This window comes from Miniopterus natalensis, chromosome 21, assembly GCF_054644295.1.
Source record: "Miniopterus natalensis isolate mMinNat1 chromosome 21, mMinNat1.hap1, whole genome shotgun sequence".
Taxonomy (NCBI): Eukaryota; Metazoa; Chordata; class Mammalia; order Chiroptera; family Miniopteridae; genus Miniopterus; species Miniopterus natalensis.
The window spans coordinates 18,760,756-18,778,754 of record NC_142101.1 but is presented as its reverse complement, the minus strand read 5'-3'; the positions used below and the strand labels follow the sequence as shown (position 1 = coordinate 18,778,754).

General features: G+C 54.9%; 1 long non-coding RNA gene across 3 annotated transcripts in view; it reads right to left on the bottom strand.

Moving 5' to 3' along the window:
- LOC148090759 (uncharacterized) overlaps positions 1 to 10,192 on the bottom strand; it is a 71,799-nt gene extending 61,607 nt beyond the window's left edge. For all 3 annotated transcript variants that reach the window (XR_015716274.1, XR_015716275.1, XR_015716276.1), the window contains exons 1-2: positions 10,083 to 10,192; positions 9,778 to 9,864 (exon numbers count right to left, since the gene is read on the bottom strand). This is a non-coding gene — a long non-coding RNA (uncharacterized LOC148090759). The remainder of the gene's footprint in view (positions 1 to 9,777; positions 9,865 to 10,082) is intronic.
- Positions 10,193 to 17,999: the final 7,807 nt, after the last annotated feature.

The following is a 17,999-nucleotide window of genomic DNA, read 5'->3' as shown; positions in this document are numbered from 1 at the left end:
GTTTCCCTCATCAATTTTAAATAAGTTTCCGAAAGTATCAGCCCCATTTATATGGGGGGCGGGTACACCGAGGCGGGGACTGGGCGGGAAATAGCTTTTGCCTGTTGACTTAAACTAGAGGCAAGGCGTCTGCAGGTCGGGCCCTGCCTCCTCCGTAAACATCTTCCTCTCTGGGTTTAGCTCAGAAAATAAACGTTTTCGGAAGTGCGTGGAGCCAAACGTCACCCATCCTCAGATCCCTCTATTTTTACCCACCCTCTTTGGGTGGGAAGAGGCTTAATTTCTCTAACGTTGGGGTTTCCACCCTTTATCTTGGGCGTAGCTACCACTGGGTTTTGTTGGGTTTTGTTGGGTTGTGGTTCACGCTAATTCTCTGTAAAGAAAAGGGGGGGGTGTTTCTGCTTCTGTGCGGGGGGGGGTACCCCCAGCCCGCGCTTTAAAGGGAGATTTCTCACAGCGGTGGGTGTGATGAAAACGCCTCCACCCAAACCTTGGGGACAGTAACCCCCAACCAGGCGACGCTGGCCGGGCTCAGCCCTGGGGCCGGACACCGGGCTTAGCTTCCCCGCCGCGCCCGCCATCCCGCCTGGAAACACTAGATGGCGCCACGAACTCGCTGAACTTGGAACCCAACCGGCCCGCCCAGAATTTCCGAGACAAAAACACACACAGATCAGAATTTTCCTGCAGGGATCTGCTGGTCTGACACATACTCTTAAGGAAAAGCATTTCTATGATGTAACGGTTATTTCACCGGGTTTCGGGGCGGGGAGGGGGAGCATCTCCCTTTTTTTTTTTTTTTTTTGGCAAGGGGAATGTGAGTTTCTACAAACACGAGCCGGTCTAATTAGCGCCCAAAGGCTAGTCAGGAAAAAAAAAAAAAAATTCAGACACGCTCGTTGGCTCGCATGGCTGTTTTGGGCCTGAAATATTTTCTCGGCTACGTGACAGCCCCGCCGCCGGTCTGCGTGTGTCCACACAGGCTGCGGTTTTTATGCTACAAAGCGAGAGGCTGTGTTGGTTGGGTTCCTCCCCTGCCAGCTTTGTAGCGCGGCTGTGAGCCCGGGCGCTGCGTCAGGGCAGATACTAATGAGACCAAGGTCACCCCGATCCCATGCCTGCCCCGGGGTATGTTCTACTCGCAGAGCCAAAGGCCCTTCCTGGGCTCAGCGGCGACCTTGACTCCGACCAGCCCTCCCACGGAAGCCTGGTCTTAAAAGACTCCTGCACACTGAACGTTACATGATCGGAATACACATCATTACGAGATGGAAACAGCTCGAATGTGTCTCCTGTTAACAGCCGATCGACAGTGTTCTAGAAAACAGGGCTCTGCAATCAGCTCTGTTGACCAGCGTTAAAATATAAGCGATCAGTGGTTAGAGCATCGGCCCTGGGGCTGGAGGGTCCCAGGTTCCATCCCTGGCCAAGGGCACGTACCTTGGTTGCGGGTTCAATCCTTACTGCCCAGGTGGGAACAGGTGTGGTAAAGGGTCCACTGGATACGCTTCTAGTTATTGCTTTTTTTTTTTTTTTTTTTAATTTCCTGAAGCCTTGCCAAGGGATCCTAAGAAAAAAATTTCACAACCACGTAATTATTGCTTTTCTGGCTGTATGTTGCTTCTCGAATGGTGGTAGAGTGAGAGAGAGATATATCTTATTGTTATTTATGCCCTGGGTGTTTTTGTTATTTTTTTTAGCTTACTGCAGTAGCCACATTTCACTTTAAGTTATATCACTGTTTTTTGAAACGGTGACGTCTTCACGGAGAGTCTACACACCAAGCAGCCTAAATCTCCAACTGGCCTTTATTCTTTAAAAAAAAAATTTTTTTTTAAGTGTATTCAGAAAATTCTATGCAGAAGGGTCTCGGGTTCGATTCCCAGTCAAGGGCAGGTACCCGGGTTGCAGGTTCCATCCCTGGCCCCAGTCGGGGCACGTGCGGCAGGCAACCAACCCATGTGTCTCTCTCATCGGTGTTTCTCTCCCTCCCTTCCACTCTCTCTGAAAATTAATGGAAAAATATCCTCGGGTGAAGATTAACAGCAACCAAAAGGGAAAGAAACCAGAAGACCTTTGCTGGCAGTTGTACTGACGCACAGGACGGCAGGGAAACCGTAGGTCTGGAGCAAAACCGTCTGCGTCCAAATCCTAACGCTTTTACTTAGTAACTTTATGTCCTTGAGAACATTACCTGACACTGAAATCAGGTTTTCTCATCTACAAAGTGTCAAACGTCTGGATTTGTTGAAAGGATTGCTTGGATGTGTGAGGCGGGAACATAGTAGCTACGTCCTGGGCTAGTGTTTCCTTGGTTCTCAGGGGCTGGGCTTTCTCCGATTCTTGCCTAAGTGGGTCCTGATGGCTTCTCGAAGGAAAAAGTAATAGTTTGTTACACGTGGCTAAGTGGGTGAGGGTAACAATGTTTCCAGTCATTCGCAGGCGTCTGTCAGCGTCACCACACCCAGCTTCACGTCTAGACAGAGCCCCATCCAACGTGAACAACGGGAGAGGGTGCAGAATTTCCCTACCGGGTGGTCCGGCATTGTCAACGTTTGTACCTCAGGTGAAGCACATCGTGGAAGAACGCGCCCGTTCGTTCGTTCATTCATTCAACAAGCCTGTGCGCGGGGACCAGGTGGGGATCCACATGCCGTGGGTGCTGCATCGCCATGAAGGTCAGACGAGAGCCCCTGACCTGTGAGGGTCCCCTGAGGGTGACCTTATCTCGGCGTCACATGTCATTTCACTGATTGCAAGGGACACGGTTGGAGTTGAAGGAAGAGGGTTGTATTCCCGGCTCTCCCCCCATTCGCTGTGTGGTCTGGGACTAGTGACACCTTCTCGGAGCCTTACTTTCCAAGACGTACAGGGTCCTTCAGCTGAGGTCTCTGCAGCTCCCAAACGATAGGATTTCATGACTGTACGAAACGCTACATTAGTATAAAAAAAAATCTGAGGCTACAAAGGGTGCAGTTAGGAACTGCTCATCCCTAAACATTGAGTTTACTGTTCTAATACGTCAAGTATATTATCTTTTTAAAACTATTTACTTCCCACATTCATATGCAGAGCTAAGCTGAAGAGGAGATGAAACGTGTTCGGGACGCGATGATCTTCGTTTCCGTCTTTTGCTCTAAAGGATGGTCTGAGAGTTTATCCGCTGACTCTCCTTTACATGGTCTAAATGCCAATGTTTGTCTGTGTTTGGGAGGGACAGGCAATGCCCAGAACTTTCTCTCTTCTCCAAAAATAACCGAGAAGCAAGCGTTCCTGTGAGGGCAGGTGTCTGGGTTCAAACAGCACCTTCGTGGAAATCAAGGGCAATTTCCCCCAAACGCCGACCTGCTGTCACCATCGCGAGGATGTGAGCTGGCACCCAGGGGAGCGAGCGCCACAGTCCCAAGGCGTCAGCATCGCAGGGACCGCTGGACGCAGGTGCGACGCTCCTCTTCCCGCTGAAGAAAAAACGCTTCGCAGGGGACCAACATGGTATCCGGGATACCTCCGGGGAATTGCTTCAGGACCGAGGGTAAAAGGTGGCAGATGGGCTGTTGTTTCCCTTTGCCTCCCACCTCCCTTTATTCCCGGCGTTGTCGCCGGCTCCCGGTTCAGACCAGGGCTGTCCTGAATGAAGGCGGCCGGGCCCCTCCCTCCCCAGCCTCTCTCCGGCTCAATTAAGGGGCTCGCTCTCGGGCTAATTAGCATTCCTGGGAGCGGGAGCTCTCGGAGTGACAGGTAACCATGGAGAGCCGGCCTCCGCTAGGTGATCTGCACGCGTCCGGCTTGGCTCTCTAATTAAAAATGAGAAAAGCCTTAAAGAAAACGCATAGCATTCCTGGCTGTCTGCTGCTAGCCCCAAGGTCACCTTTGCTGGGCAGAATGTGCCACGTCAAAGGGACGGAGGAAAATGCCACGGGAGTCGGCTCGGAAAGCTCGCATTGTCCTTCCCGAGACCGAGGCCCACCAGGAAAACGCAACAGGGCGGAAGATCCGGTGGCCCCGGGCGTCCATCTAGGTCGCCATGATCTCCCCGCAAAACTGCAGAAACAATAGTGTACTTATTATTAACAACGGGGCTTTTCTGTCATTTAGGAAGTGTTACAGTTAGGACTTTGGAATACCGTGCACTTAATTCTGAATAATACATATCGTCTAAATGTTGATGGCTGGTGACAAGGACAGTCTCAAAATTAAAAGGTGGTAATAAGCTATTTCAACCCTAGGAAATATTGGGAAAAGCCCCCTGATACATGAATATTGCATCTGATCTGAAGAGTTGATGTCAGGCCCGGCCGGCGAGGCTCAGCAGTTGAGCATCGGCCTAGGATCCAGGGGGTCGAGGTTCGATTCCCGGTCAGGGCACAGGCCCGGGGTGCAGGCTCCTCGATGCCCAGCAGGGGGCAAGCAGGAGGCGGCCGATCAGTGACTCTCATCATTGATGTTTCTCTCTCTCTCCCTCTCTCTGAAATCAATAAAAACATTTAAAAAACCAAACAAAACAAGAGCTGATGTCAGCAGGCAGCCGCCTATCTTTCCAACAAGGTGAATGTTCTAAGGAGGGCCCGGTGGTCATTTAAATAGCGTCACATTAGCTTGGTAGCCTGGATTCAGAGGAAAGAACATACACAGCAATGCCGTCCTGTGTCGAGGGCACGTCGGGCTAATCGCCCTGTTCGGCGAGTAACCTGGACCCTCGAAGTCCGTTTTAACTTTCCCGAAACAGAAAGGAAGCGGCTCTGTTCTCTTCTGGTTCTGCTCATTTCATAAAATATTCACTTTGAACGGGCCTCTCCCGTTCCTGTGTTTACCCCAAGCAGGGTTATTGTAAAAACACCCCTCGCTGTTGTTTCCGGCCGGCGTGAGGCCCGAAGCTCTCGCGGGCTTCGGGGAGGAGAGACTCTCGGCCGAGTCACTCCAGCCCTGGGGACAGGGGAGGCGCAAACCCACCGCAGGGACTCCTCGGCCATCATTTCAGACCAATCCCTACTGTGGGAAGAAGTCACCGAGAAGACAATGATGAAACCAGTCCTATCCATTACAGCCCCACTTCCCTTCAGTCCCCCTTCCAAAAATTAGTGTTTCTCCTAAGACAGAGGCCAAATAAAAGAACAAATACTGGTTCCATAAGCCCGTCCCCCGCAGGACATGAGCAGCGGCCACTGTCCACAGTCCACCAAGCATTTTAAAAAAATTCTCTATGTGCTCGAATGCTCTTCCTTACTAAGCATAGTTCCTCAACTTCCAAATTTTCTGCAAGAATCTTTCCAGAAAACAGATCTCCCCCCCCACCCCCCCTCAAGTTTCAGAAATCTGGCCTCAAGGTTCCTCGCTAATCACTGGTGATTTTCGTTTGAAGATACAAAGAAAAATTATGCCCCCAAAATCTCACAACTTGTTTTATTTTTATTTTTATTTTCCTGGATTCCTTCTACCTGGGGGGGGCGTCTCTGCCCCTCCCAGATGCGGCTGGTGGAATTCACAGCGTGGTTCTAGAACGTGAAAAGGGCTGAACGCACCGGGTCATGTTTCTCCCGAGGATTCGGAGGCTGTGGTTATGATTGTGGACGGAACTGCTGAGAGGCGAGGGCCCGGGTTACGGTAGACGGTTAAAAGTGGCCCAGGCTTTGGGCACATGCAATGCCGTTGACCAGAAGCGGAGCCAGGTGAGCGTCTGCGGAGCTGCTGGGCTCAGCGCCTTCCTCTCCGGGCCGCGGAGCAGCCACCAGACCTGCCTGTGACATTCACACGCGCCCCGGGCCTCGGCGGGTCCTCGCACACCCGAGAATGAATTTTCCATGGACCGCTCCTGCCAGGGAACTTTTTCCCCCTGGCAACGGTAGAGGGATTACCTTGCAGCCACAGGCTCAAAAAAAAAAAAAAAAAAACATCTGTGGGGAAGGACGGCCGTCCAGGAACACGCGGGCGACGTGTGAGGGAACCGGAGACGGGCGCATCGACATGCGGGCAGATCGAATTTTCTGAATTCATCCAGAAACAATCACGTTGCATTCATCAGGCTTTTCAAAGGTGAGGTAATGGTTACGGAAAGTCGTCGGGTCTGTTACAGGCTTTTCCCACCCCGTTGGGCCAAACCGAGTCCTACCCAGCTAAGGCCTTGCTTTAAAGCAAACTCGTCAGGGCCTGGAATTGGGAGAGCGGTTCACCGAGGGCCCTGCTCTGCTCTGACTGCCGCCCGGCGGTAACTGGGAGACGGTCTCCCTGGTCTGTGTCACCGGTCGTTCCGACTGACGACCTCACCCGTCGGTGCCATTCTGAAAGCCTAAAGTAGATCTTCCAAATTGGTGAGCTCCCTGAAAAAATCTATCTACAGAGAATATCTGTCTACACTCTCGATGATTCTCTCTCTGTCTCTCTCTCCCCAAGAGCGCTAACTAACTACAAAGCATCGTGCTAGAGGCTTCTAAAAAGAATAAATAAATAAAACATATAGATAATCCCTGCTGTCTAAGCTCTTAAATTTTAGTACTAGATTTAAATATAAATATACATATATTATATATATTTGTGTGTGTGTGTATTTGTCTAGATCAATCGGAATGATTTGTGACATAGACCAGCGGGCCCGTCGCAAACCTCAAGTTCACACCGACGGCCAACGGCCAACGGAACTGAGCCAGTCTTTTAACGGTTTCGGAGAAGACGCGAGATCCGGCTGAAAGGGCTCACAGCCGCCCCTGGCCTCAGAAGCAAGCCCGTCCCTGGCAGTCGCTAACATCAGCGCTATCTCGTGGCCGCAGGAACTACACGCCATCGCTAATGAACATCAGAGTGTGAGTTTGATAAAAACCAGGCGGCTGCTCAGAAATCTATTTAAGTCCCCCGCCCCCCCCCTCCCGCTCTCTTTTTTACGAGGTGTTTCTGGAGAAATACTGTCTACGCAAAATTCTCAAGGATTCGGAAGTGGGGGCGGGGGAGTCAGTGATTAGGTGCCCGGGGTTTCGACCTTGAACCACTGGACCGACCCCACGATTTCCCTTTTCCAGTAAAAGCCCCACCCATGGGAAGAGTCTTTTCCTTCATTTCCTTCTGATTTTCCTACCGGGTTGGAAACTGCACTTTTGTAAACAAAACTGATGGCTCCCTGCCCTGGCCCGTGAGGCTCAGTGGTTAGAGCGTCTGCCCACAGACTGAAAGGTCCCAGGTTCGATTCCAGCCAAGGGATGTACCTCAGTTGCAGGCTCGATCCCCGGCCCTGGTCAGGACACGAGTGGGAGGCAACCAATCGATCCCCCCCCTCCCGTCCACTCCCTCTGAAAAGCAATGGAAAAAATATCCTCGGGCCACGACCAAAAAACAAAACACAACAAAAACTGATGACGATTTCAATGGAGCAGTTGTTCTAAGCGATTCTGCCGTTTGCACAACTATTTGGGTCTCAGGAGGGCGGGACCAGGGAGTCAAACCTTCTCAACATAGATGAGGGTCCCAGGGGCAGAGCTCGGACGAGCCTGCTGTTGCCGAGAGACGAGCTCCCTGGTCCCCGGCGTGGCTTGCTGCCCACCCTAACCTGTCCTTTTCAGTAACGGCGCCCAGATTTGTCACCGGGAAACTTCCATCTTCCATTCTCGGTCCGTGTGGCTCAGGATTTGAACCCGGTCCCCGGGGCTCCAGAAGTGGGCCTGTAACCCGGGCCTCGCTAACAAGAATATTCTCTCCCTTTGCCGTCGTGGTTGGTTCGTGGGCAGGCGTGTGACCCAGGGCTCGTGAATCCAAATCGGTCTTCAGAGCTCTGTTAGCTATTTGGGAGGTTAATGGGCCTCTCTGATTGGACAGCCAACTTTCCGGTGATAGAAGCCTAGCACGTCTCAGCTTCTGGCAGCCAGGGGAGGGTTGACAAGGAGGAGGGGTGGCGACTGGAGGGGGCGGAAGAAGAGAGAGAGAGATGCAGAGCCGATTAGGCCGGTGGAGCGCCTGGATCAAGCCATACCTGCAGGCATCCTTGTGTTTTGCAGTTCCCGGGCTTGATAAATTACCTTTCCTGCTAACAAGTATCTGAATTGATTTGCTTATAACTGAAAGAAGGCTTTGAACACAAACGCAGAAACGGGGGACAAAGTCACCCCGGTAATTAAGGGACAGCGCAGGCTCATTCTGACCGTGTGCTGGACCGGACTGCACGCGTAACCACAAATGGGCGCGAGTTGGTAGATTTATTAGGACCTTAGCCAATAAAATGTGACTTTAAGCCATGGAACATTTTTGTGGCTTATTTGGGCTTATTTAATAACTTGCAAAACTGGTCTGTGTTTATATTTATTGATTCATGTCAGTTTGACCCGGAGATTTATATAAGCGGGAAATGGTTTGTTTGAAGCCACTGAGATTTCTCTCTTTGTTACTGTATCGTATCCGAACACATCGTCACTAACCCTGGATCAATGCTGAAATCAGAATTATTTTGTTCCACAATTTCCTGTCTCCTGTGGTTATTGAACTTACTTTCTAAAAAGCTATTATATTTGAAAAGCAGGTATCTCATGGATAATCTAATACATTGTAGCTTCGAGCTGACACTCAGTAATATGCTATCCTATTAATTTTAACTACATAAGGACAGATTTCCAATGGGACACCCCCTTCCTTCTTCCAGCCACAGTCCCTCCTGACAGCTGTAGGAATGTCTTTACGAAGCCGATTTGGCCTCGGACTTCGTTACCTTGAAGTTAAAGGCGGGAGCAAAGGGAAGGAGTGAAACCTGCCTCGTTTTCCAGGTCGAATTCTGCAAGACAGTGTCTTTTTGGCCCTGAAGAGCTGGCTCCGTTTCACGGGCAACCTCGGTCTTCGTTTCCAAGCCTGGCGGGCCAGTAACTGGTGTCGTTTACGGAGCTTTGCTCGAGTTGCAGTATTTTTTAAAAATCCAGATTTCCAGCCACAGTTGTCAACTGCCTCTCGACTTGCAGGCGATCAGAAAAAACTTCTTGTCCACAGACCCCGTGAAAAACAGAACCTGCGCCCTGGCCGCGCGCTCGGCGGGCTGGGTGTCGTCCTGCGTGCTCAACGGTCTCAGTTCGGTTCCCGACACGGCACAGGCCCGGGTTTGGGGCTGGGTCCCCAGCAGGAGGCGGCCGGCCCATGACTCTCATCATGGATGTTTCTCTCTCTCCCTCTCCCTTCTTCTCTCTCTCTAAAAAAAAAAAAAATCAATAAAAACATTTTTTTTAAAAAGACTACGCAATTTTTAAAAATCGCTCCATTCCTTCCTTTAATGCCTCACAGGAGGTCGAGTTTCAGGACGAAGGCCGTCTACAGAACGCACCGTCTGTATCAGCGTGACCCGCCCGCCCCGTCTGCATCGCGGCAATGCTCCCTCAGAGACACCGCAAACAACCTCGCTGCCCTTTCGCAGGCTTCCTAGCGGCTCATCGGCTTTTCCCTAGAAAGCGGCACAGGACAGCCTGCACCCCGAGACTCTTGAAACCCGTGCCTCAAAAGCCTTGTCTGGCTACGGCGAACCCCTTAGGGTCCCCTACACAGTCCCGCCCGAGCCTCCGGCGCAGGAAGGTCCCCGTGTCCCTCGGGCGCTGAGTGGGTGCCCACGCCCGGCTCCGACCCCCGAGGGGCCTCTCCCTGGAGGGGGACGAAGCTCGGCTTTGCCTTAACACGGGTGCTGCTGGTTTGTGGATCCGGCCTTTGACCCGTCCATTCCACGGGCGCAACGAGAGAGGAAACAGCCCGGCGCGGGGGTCACCGGGTGAGCTGATGGCCCACGTCGCCGCTAGGCCCATGTCACCCCCCACAGACATCAGCACTTACCCCAGTTCATCTTTCTCTCCGGGGGGAGCCGCGGCTTCCAGGCGCTCCCCGTCGCGCTCAAAGCATCTGTGGGCGGGTGGGGCCCATCTGTAAGCAGATAGAACGAGGCCCCCAATGAAGGCCTCTCACTCTGGGGGTTCAATGGCCGGGGCAGGTGCGGGAGGCAATTGGTCAATGTGTCTCTCACATCGATGTCTCGCTCGCTCGCTCTCTCCCCCTCCCTCCCTCCCATTATCTCCAGAATCAATGGAAAAAATACCCTCAGGGGAAGATTAACAACCACAAAAACACCCCACAGCCCTTACCCTCCCCGAAGGTGCTGATCCATGTCCTTGGAGCGCTGGGGACGGAGCTGATGGGCCGCCCGCCGGGTCTGAGACGTGGTGACATTCGGCCCGGAGGCCACGGCGGCGACTGCAGAGCTGGGAGCCTGCGCGAGGAGCCCACGGACACAGTCCCAAGGCCACCCCGTCCCGCGGTGGGACGGGCCCGGCCGGCGCTTTCTCTCCCTTTCACCCAGCGTCCCCTCCCGAGTTAACCCGCGAGTGGCCAGACGCAGCCTGCGGTCCGCTCCCGCCTTCCCCGCCCTGACAGCTCCGGCCGCAGGTGGCAGGAGCCGGGTGTCAGCAAACCAGCAGCTGCTCGTAGATCACGCCGGTCATTAGCGGGGGATCTTCCTGGACCTCTGCCCAGTGCACCTTCTCCGGCAGGAGACGGGCCATAAAACCCTGGGCCCTGTCAGCCGTTGTCACTTAGGTGAGAATTTATCGGGCCTGCAGTGCCCTCCGACGGGATTATTATGAATAATGAATGAAGCTTTGAGCGACACTGGGCATTAATAAGACGGGGTGACGGGGAGCCACGCGGGCCCCACAGACACAGTCAGTCTCCCGGTTGGCGCCACCGCAGCTGGGGGGCCGCCCGGTGGCCTCGGGGGCGTCTGAGCCTGGAGGGAGGCCCCGCTGTCACCGGAGCCGGCTCCGTCTGGGGTCGGCCTGTGGGTGGTAACAAAGGATCAGGAATGAAGCCGGGCGTCCACACCGTAAAAAGCGCAGGCGCACGTTTCAGAGCCCTTCATAAAATAATTAGGATGCTTAACGGCCTTCATCGGTCTCGCTGTCACCCCAAAGCAGGAGTCCAGAGCGGAGGTGTCCGCCGGGTGAGGCGATTCCCAGAGAGAAGTGTCTTTCGCGACGAGGGTGCCGGGGTCGGGAGAGGTGAGCGGGGCGGCTGCCCTGTGAGCCCAGAAATACTGGGGCCGGAGTGAAGGGCCGGGAGGGACCCGAGAGGGGGTGCGGAGAGGCCAGGGCCGCCCGCGGGGGCACCGAGGACCTCGGGCCGCAGGCTCAGCTGCACAAAAGTCATTTCTAGCCCGGCCGGCGGGGCTCGGTTGGTTGCGCGTGGTCCATGCACCAAGAGGCCCAAGAGGTCCCGGGTTCGATTCCCGGTCAGGGCACACGCCCGGGTTGGGGTTCGATCCCCAGTAGGGGGCGCGAAGGGCAGCCGATCGATGATTCTCTCTCCTCGATGTTTCTGTCTCTCTTCTTCTCTCTATAAAATCAATAAAAAACATATTTTTTTTTTAAAAAAAAGACATCATTGAGGACATCACTTTAAGGCTAAGTAACCAAACGAGCTTGAAATGTTCCCGTGACCTGTCGCCGTGGTCTAACCGCCGCAGCCCCCGGCAGCGGGAACCATCGTTTACGTCATCGCCGCTCCGTCCCCGGGGCTGGGCTCTCACAAACGCCCTTCAGAGGAAACTAAACCCCACGGAGGTTCTCCATGAGAGAAGCCTGGGGTTCCCCCGTGTCGGGGAGAGTGCGCAGCGTAGCTCCAGTTCATTCTCCGCGCAGCTCTCAGGCCCGGATCTGGGTCCAGCTCATGGCCGAGCCCCATGGCCCGGTGCTCACAGGTTGACTCTGGGGTAACTGTTCTAGAGGAGGCCTTCCGTTCCTAGCTGCTCAAACCACGGGACCCCCCCCAGCCCCCCGAAATTAGAGGCCCATTCCGATGCTTCTCAGACGTAGATCTTGGGGATGTGCCTTTGAGTTTATTGAGAGCTTGAGGCTCCGAATCAGTAAAGGCAACGCATTGAAGGACAGAGACGACCCTGAAAAGACTGCCCCCTGCACCTAAGTGGATATTTGGGGCTCAGGGGTCCCCCTCAGAATTCTCTCAAATTCCCGCCCCAAAGCTTCTCCGTGTCTCCGACCCCCCTCTGCCTGGTCACAGTCGGGGGCACCTGTGGCCACGTCGCCACCAGACGTTAACTGTGCATCGTCCATTCATCTCGGGGAGCTGGGGACACAGTGCGAATTTAGCGACTCTGCTAAGATCGACTCAAAGCAGACTATCCAAGGGCATTTTATAGATTTGCATTTCTACCCCCAAGCCCTTTAATCTGGATAATTTAGCCTAAAACTGCAAGCCGGGAGCCAGACTTATAATTTGGAACTAAGATGGGCTTTTTCAACTTAAGTCCCTTCCTTGCCTTTTTTTGTTTTAAAAAAAAATTTATTATTATTACGGCCAAATGCAACATGCTGTTTTAAGATTCTCTGGATTATAAACCTTTATGTCCAGCCCTCTTTTAAAATTATTTTCTTTTCCCAACCGTAAGAGGCTGGACCCATTAAAAAGTTTAAAATTTCCTCGGCCTTCGCGCAGGGGGAAGAGCTACGCGGTCCCTGCTCTCCCACCTTCTGCGCGTACCAACCCCGGGTCCTGTTTCCACAGAAGAGCCCTTTTTCCAAATTTATTTCCAGCTACTTTTGTTTTCCTTGAGGGACCTTTGAAACACTCTATTGCTACTTTTCATGTTTTTTATTTGCCCCTGTGGGGCAATAAAAGCTCAAAGGTTCATAAATATGCATTCTGTAAATGTATTATGCTGACTAAGTGTTGCCGGGGTAGCTGGTTCCTGCCTGTGGGGAATGGCGAGGTTTACAGCCGCCTTAAACCACACGGCGGGCCCGGGGCGCGGGCGGAGGAAGGAGGGGAGCCGGGGAAGCCGCAGGGGAGGGGGGGGAGCCCTGGAAATGCACAGGAAGGAGGGAAGGAAGCCGGGGAATCCACCGGCCACAGCAGGGGGAACGGAGGGATCCCCGGGGACGGAAAGTGCAAAAGGAAATCGCGGACGGAAGCGCAGTCGTAGTTTAGAAATGTTTTATAACGTCGAGAAAGAGATCGAGTCTTCGACCGAAGATCTGAGGTTGGTTTTTCTGTTGTGTTTTCTCTTAAAATGACCTCAACTGAGCCATCCGCAATGTCTATGTTCGAACGTGAGTCGGGCTGTCCTTAGGCTAACGTTCAACACGAGCTTTCGCCCCTGTGAATTCTGAGTCCCTCCGGCATGAATCGGGTTCTGCCTGCAGGACGCGGGCACGGCTTCCCGGGGGCACGGTCACCCGTCGTCGCCGCCGCGATGGGTCCGGACCAGGACCAAGAGGCCCGGCGGGCAGCGCAGCGTCAGGAAGACGCCCGTTTCCTCGGTGCCGTCGGCGGGAGCCTCAGATGACTCCATCGCCCGCATTTCATGTAAAGTCAAAAGCCTGTGCTGTGCACACAGAGGTCGTTTGATGTTTCCCCACTAAACTATTTTTTATTTTATTTTTAATATATCTTTATTGATCTCAGAGAGAGGAAAGGAGGGGGAGAGAGAGAGACAGAAACATCAGTGATGAGAGAGTCATTGATCGAGCCCACAGCCCGGGCCTGTGCCCTGACCGGGAATCGAACCCCGATCGCCTGGATCCCAGGTCGACGCTCAACCGCTGAGCCACGCCGGGCCGGGCAAAACTATTTTTTTTTTTAAATGAACCACCAGCCTTAATGGGATGAGAGGACTTCTAATTCCTTGTAATTAGGAAGATGGGGGCCAGCTGGCTTCAGGCTCTGGCCCGAGGACGTCAGGGAGCAAGAAATGGGGACACGGCTCAGCCAGGCGTCCCCCGGGCCTAGCGCCGAAGGCTCGTCCCGCGAAGCTGCGTCAGCTCTTGGACGATAAAAGACAACTCAGGCCGCGAACGCAGCCATTTCGCCCGAATTTCTCCAAACACGTTGATCTCTCTCCAGGATTCGTCCATGGGAGCGAAACCAACCGAAGACCACATTTTCAAAAGCCAGCCCTCAGGAACCAGGTTCGATTCAATTACTCTTAAAAACAGACAAACAAACAACTTTACTCGGGTGCGATCGAATTGTGCCATCTGGACATTTCTTTCCCGTTTAGAAAATGTGCGCGGTCCCTGCCCAGCGTGACTGAGCCCGACCCTGGGCCTCGACCCATCGGCATGATGCTCGACGTGAGTCAGACCCAGCTCAGCTGTCGGATCCGCACTCATTGCTTCTTATTACTTATCCCAGGGCCCCCGGGGTCCCTGTGGTCCCCTAGGCCACCTCCCTGTCCTGTTCAGAGGGAAACGTCCTCGGAGTGAAGCACCGACCCCGGGAACAACCCTGCGGCACAGAGGCTGTGCCTGGTCTGCCTCCAGCCCCAGCCGAGCCGAGCCCTCGTCAAGCGCCTGCCTTGGGAGGCGCAGCCCCGGGCGACGGACCCCCCAGGCCCCCCAGAGCTGGGTCTGAGCGCCCGTCCGTCACCCTGCCGACGTTTATCACTCGATGGAAACCCAACCAGGCCTTCCGTTCCCAGCGAAACCGTAATTTTCAGCTGGAAAGACCAGGAGAGCTGCGGCGAGGGGCCAACGGAAGCCGCGTCGCCATCTGGGCGGCGAGTCTTCGGGAAGCAGGGCCGTGAAGGCTCCCCTCCCACGGAACCAGGTCTCTGCCGTGAGCTCGTGGAAGAGGCACCCCACGTGTCCGTGTCCCTGACTCGGGAGCACACGCGTGCACACAGCGTCAGGAAAACCCCGCCCAGGGGCGTCCCTGTCGGGGCCCAGTCCTGGGATAAAAACTTAAAGTTGTAATAGAGAGAATCAGGGCAGGAAACCGGACGGCAAGGCGACTCTGTGGGGGGCTCACGTTCCACGGCTGCCGCGTGGCCCCGGACACAACGCTGGGGCCGGAGCAGGTGCTCGGTTTTATTTCGAGAAGAAAAATGAAAGAACGGGGGAGGGGGGGGAGGAACGTGGAGAGACAGCTGACACGGGTGAAGCCTAACGTCCAGGGCAGACGCGCCCCGGTCTGCAAGCTCCATGGGACAGCTTCTAAATCGGGGACGGACAAATGCCGCTTCAGCTCCTGCGCGCCCCCGGCGTCCACGGGAAAGGTGGACCCAGGGCTGCCGGGTCGCGGGCGCTTTTTCACACGCGCTCATGTCTCCGTGATCTGTGTTTACAGGAGCATCTGTCACTGAACTACGGCGCCACTAAATCTCAAAGCACCCAGACGGCCTAACGGCGAACGGACGACGGCTTCTTCGCCTCCCGCCGGGGCCACGGCGACCGTTTCCTGCGTCGCAGCTCCAACGGGCAGAGACAAGAACCGGGAAACTGCCGCCGCCGCGACGCCCTCGGGGGCTGAGTCCCAGAGACGGAGTTTCCGGGGTTACAGCAGAGGCCCCCACCCTGCATTTACGCGACACCTCGCACTCGGCCCCCGGGCCACGTCAACGGGGGGCTCGGCTCGGAGCACCCGTCCTGTCCTCGCCAACCCGGGTGACAGAAACGACTGAAGTTTTCAGCCTGTCCCGGGGGAAACGGGGAGGGGAAGGCGACGCCCGGCGAGCACTCAGAGCCGCGCTGCGGGTTGATTTTGGGGACTCGGATGTTCTCTCTGCGCCCGGCTGGGGTTTGTCCTTGCAGAGGCCCGGCAATGGGGGCGACGGGCGCCCTGTCCCCACGTTGTCCCTTGTCAGGTTTGTCAGTCGCCTGTGTGTTTCCTCAGTCAAAAGGGGAGCTCCTGCCGCCCTTGGGCATCAACGGAGACGCTTTCTATCGCGATCAGGGAAGCGGAGACTTATTCTTGGAGGAACCTAAGTGGACGCGGTGAATGGTCCCCTGGATACAGATGACAATGCCGGGCGTGTTTCCGCGAGTTTCCAGGGCGACCCGTGAAAAGCCTCGGGGCAGCCCAGGCCCCCGCCCACTGTTCTTCTCCGGCGTCTTCGCCTTCTCCGTGGAGCTGCCGTCTCCTCGGCGTCCGCGGGCGCGCGGGGGGCCCGGTGGAATCGCTGCCCTCGTTAGCGAGGCAGGTGGGGAGGCCGCCGGGGAGTATTTCCATTTCTATAAGCCTTTGATGCTGCGGAGCCACCGGGCCGGGCGGGCGACACGTCCAGGAACAATGCTGCCATCTCCTGCGAGGCCGGCCCGTCGGCGGCCGGGGTGTCACCAGGTGAAAGTCATTTAATTGCTTTGTTCTGGAAACCCAAGGCTTGCGGGCCTTCAAAAGAAGGAATCTCTAAAGCCTGCAGGGAATTAGGGGAATTAGCACACGTCCCCTGATTCCAATGCTCCATCCAGAGACTAAATGATTATAAAATTCGGGTGGGGAAATGGCTCCACCGCTTTTTTTTTTTTTTTTATACACCCTGGCTGGCGACCGGAGCCTCCCTGTCTTTCTTTTTCAAGATGGAAAGCGACCCGTTTGAAAGCAGAAGTTGTTCCCGGGCTCTCTGACTTTCACATCTGGTAACAATTTCATCTTCTGCGAACCAGTAAAACGCTACAGTGTTTCCGACGGTGGGAGCCCAGCGCCAGGAGAAACTGTATCAGTCCAAAGAGACTAGGAGATGCGCTTCTCCCCGGGCCAGGCCCCGGGCTTGGTTAATGCCCATCTCAGATCATGAAAGAGGCACCGTGGGGGGGGGGGGGGGGGGCTCGCCTGCAATTTCTCCAGGAATTAGTTGAGAGAGGGCGTCAGGGCCGGGGATGGGCGACAGCAGCCCCCAGACCCCGTTAACGCCCAGAGGGAGGTCGGCTGACGTTGGAAGGTGTCAGCTCTGGGAAGACCTGAGGAGCCGCCGTGTCCCCGGGGTCACCTTCCCCTCTCTTTCCTTCCAGCCCGTCTCTGTTCGGCTGGACCACGTCGATTTCGTTTTCCATGCAACCTCAACGCTGATCACTGTGCGGTGCTCCGATATTAAATATCCCAGCTGGGAATCCTGTGGCGTGAGAGCCCTCGGGAGCAGCGGGCAGAGCCATCCCTGAGCTCGGGTGGGGCACCCTCTCCACGGGCAGATGCAGTTCGCAAAACACAAGGGGTCCTGGGGCTGGAAGAGGGCACAGGCCACAGGCCGTGGATGCCACAGGCCCTGGATGCCGCGCCCGAGGCAGACTCTGGCTCTGGCATTCGCACGTTCTCGAGACTTGCTCAGGTCCTTTAGACGCCCTGAGCCTCCCCCTTCACGTCTGTAGAACTGGGGAAGTAAGACGGGAGCATGCAGGTCACGTGTGGAAGCAGCCAGCAAGGTGCCGGGCAGTAGCCGGGCTCTCTACCGGCCATGGCTATTCTCGTGGCCCCTGTAGGGGACGGTCTCTGAGGCGTGAATGGATAGGAATTATTTCACAATTTCAGACTCCTTATGTTTTTTAAAAAAATGTCTTTATTGATTTCAGAGAGAGGAAGGGAGAGGGAGAGAGAGAGAAACATCAATGATGATAGTCATGGATCGGCTGCCTCCTGAGCGCCCCCTGCTGGGCATCGAGCCCGCACCCTGGGCATGTGCCCTGACCGGGAATCGAACCGCGATCTCCTGGATCCTAGGTGGACGCTCAACCGCTGAGCCACGCCAGCCAGGCCTCCTTGATTTTGAGCAGAAAGAAGCTAGACGCCAATTCGCACACACAGGCACATGCTCACACACACACACACACAGGATGGGTTTATATCCGGCCACAGCTACTTTACACAGACGGGAAGCGTTCGTCTGCTCATTTCTCCGAACCCCCTGTATACAAGGAAATCGTTCAGCGAGGAATTACAAGCGCAAATTACTTCTCCGAGGACGCGGGTTGTGCCCAATAAACGTTCTGATGAAAGGTTCTGGCTGGGTCTGATTTGTCTGCGGTGTTATGGAAACAACTTAGAGGTCAGAAAGGGAATTAGCACCTTTTCAACAGCAAAGCAAAACAAAAACCATTCAAAATCTCAGTTAAGGAGAAAATAATGTTACCGTCGCCCAAGCCCGCAGCGCGGCGTCCACGGGGAACCCGGGGCCCATCCGACCGGGCCCTGTGGACAAAGAACAGCGTTTGTTTCCTTGCTGTTGAAACAGCATCAGGCCCGGGTGTTTGGAAAACGTGCTGTGTGCCCGGCACAGG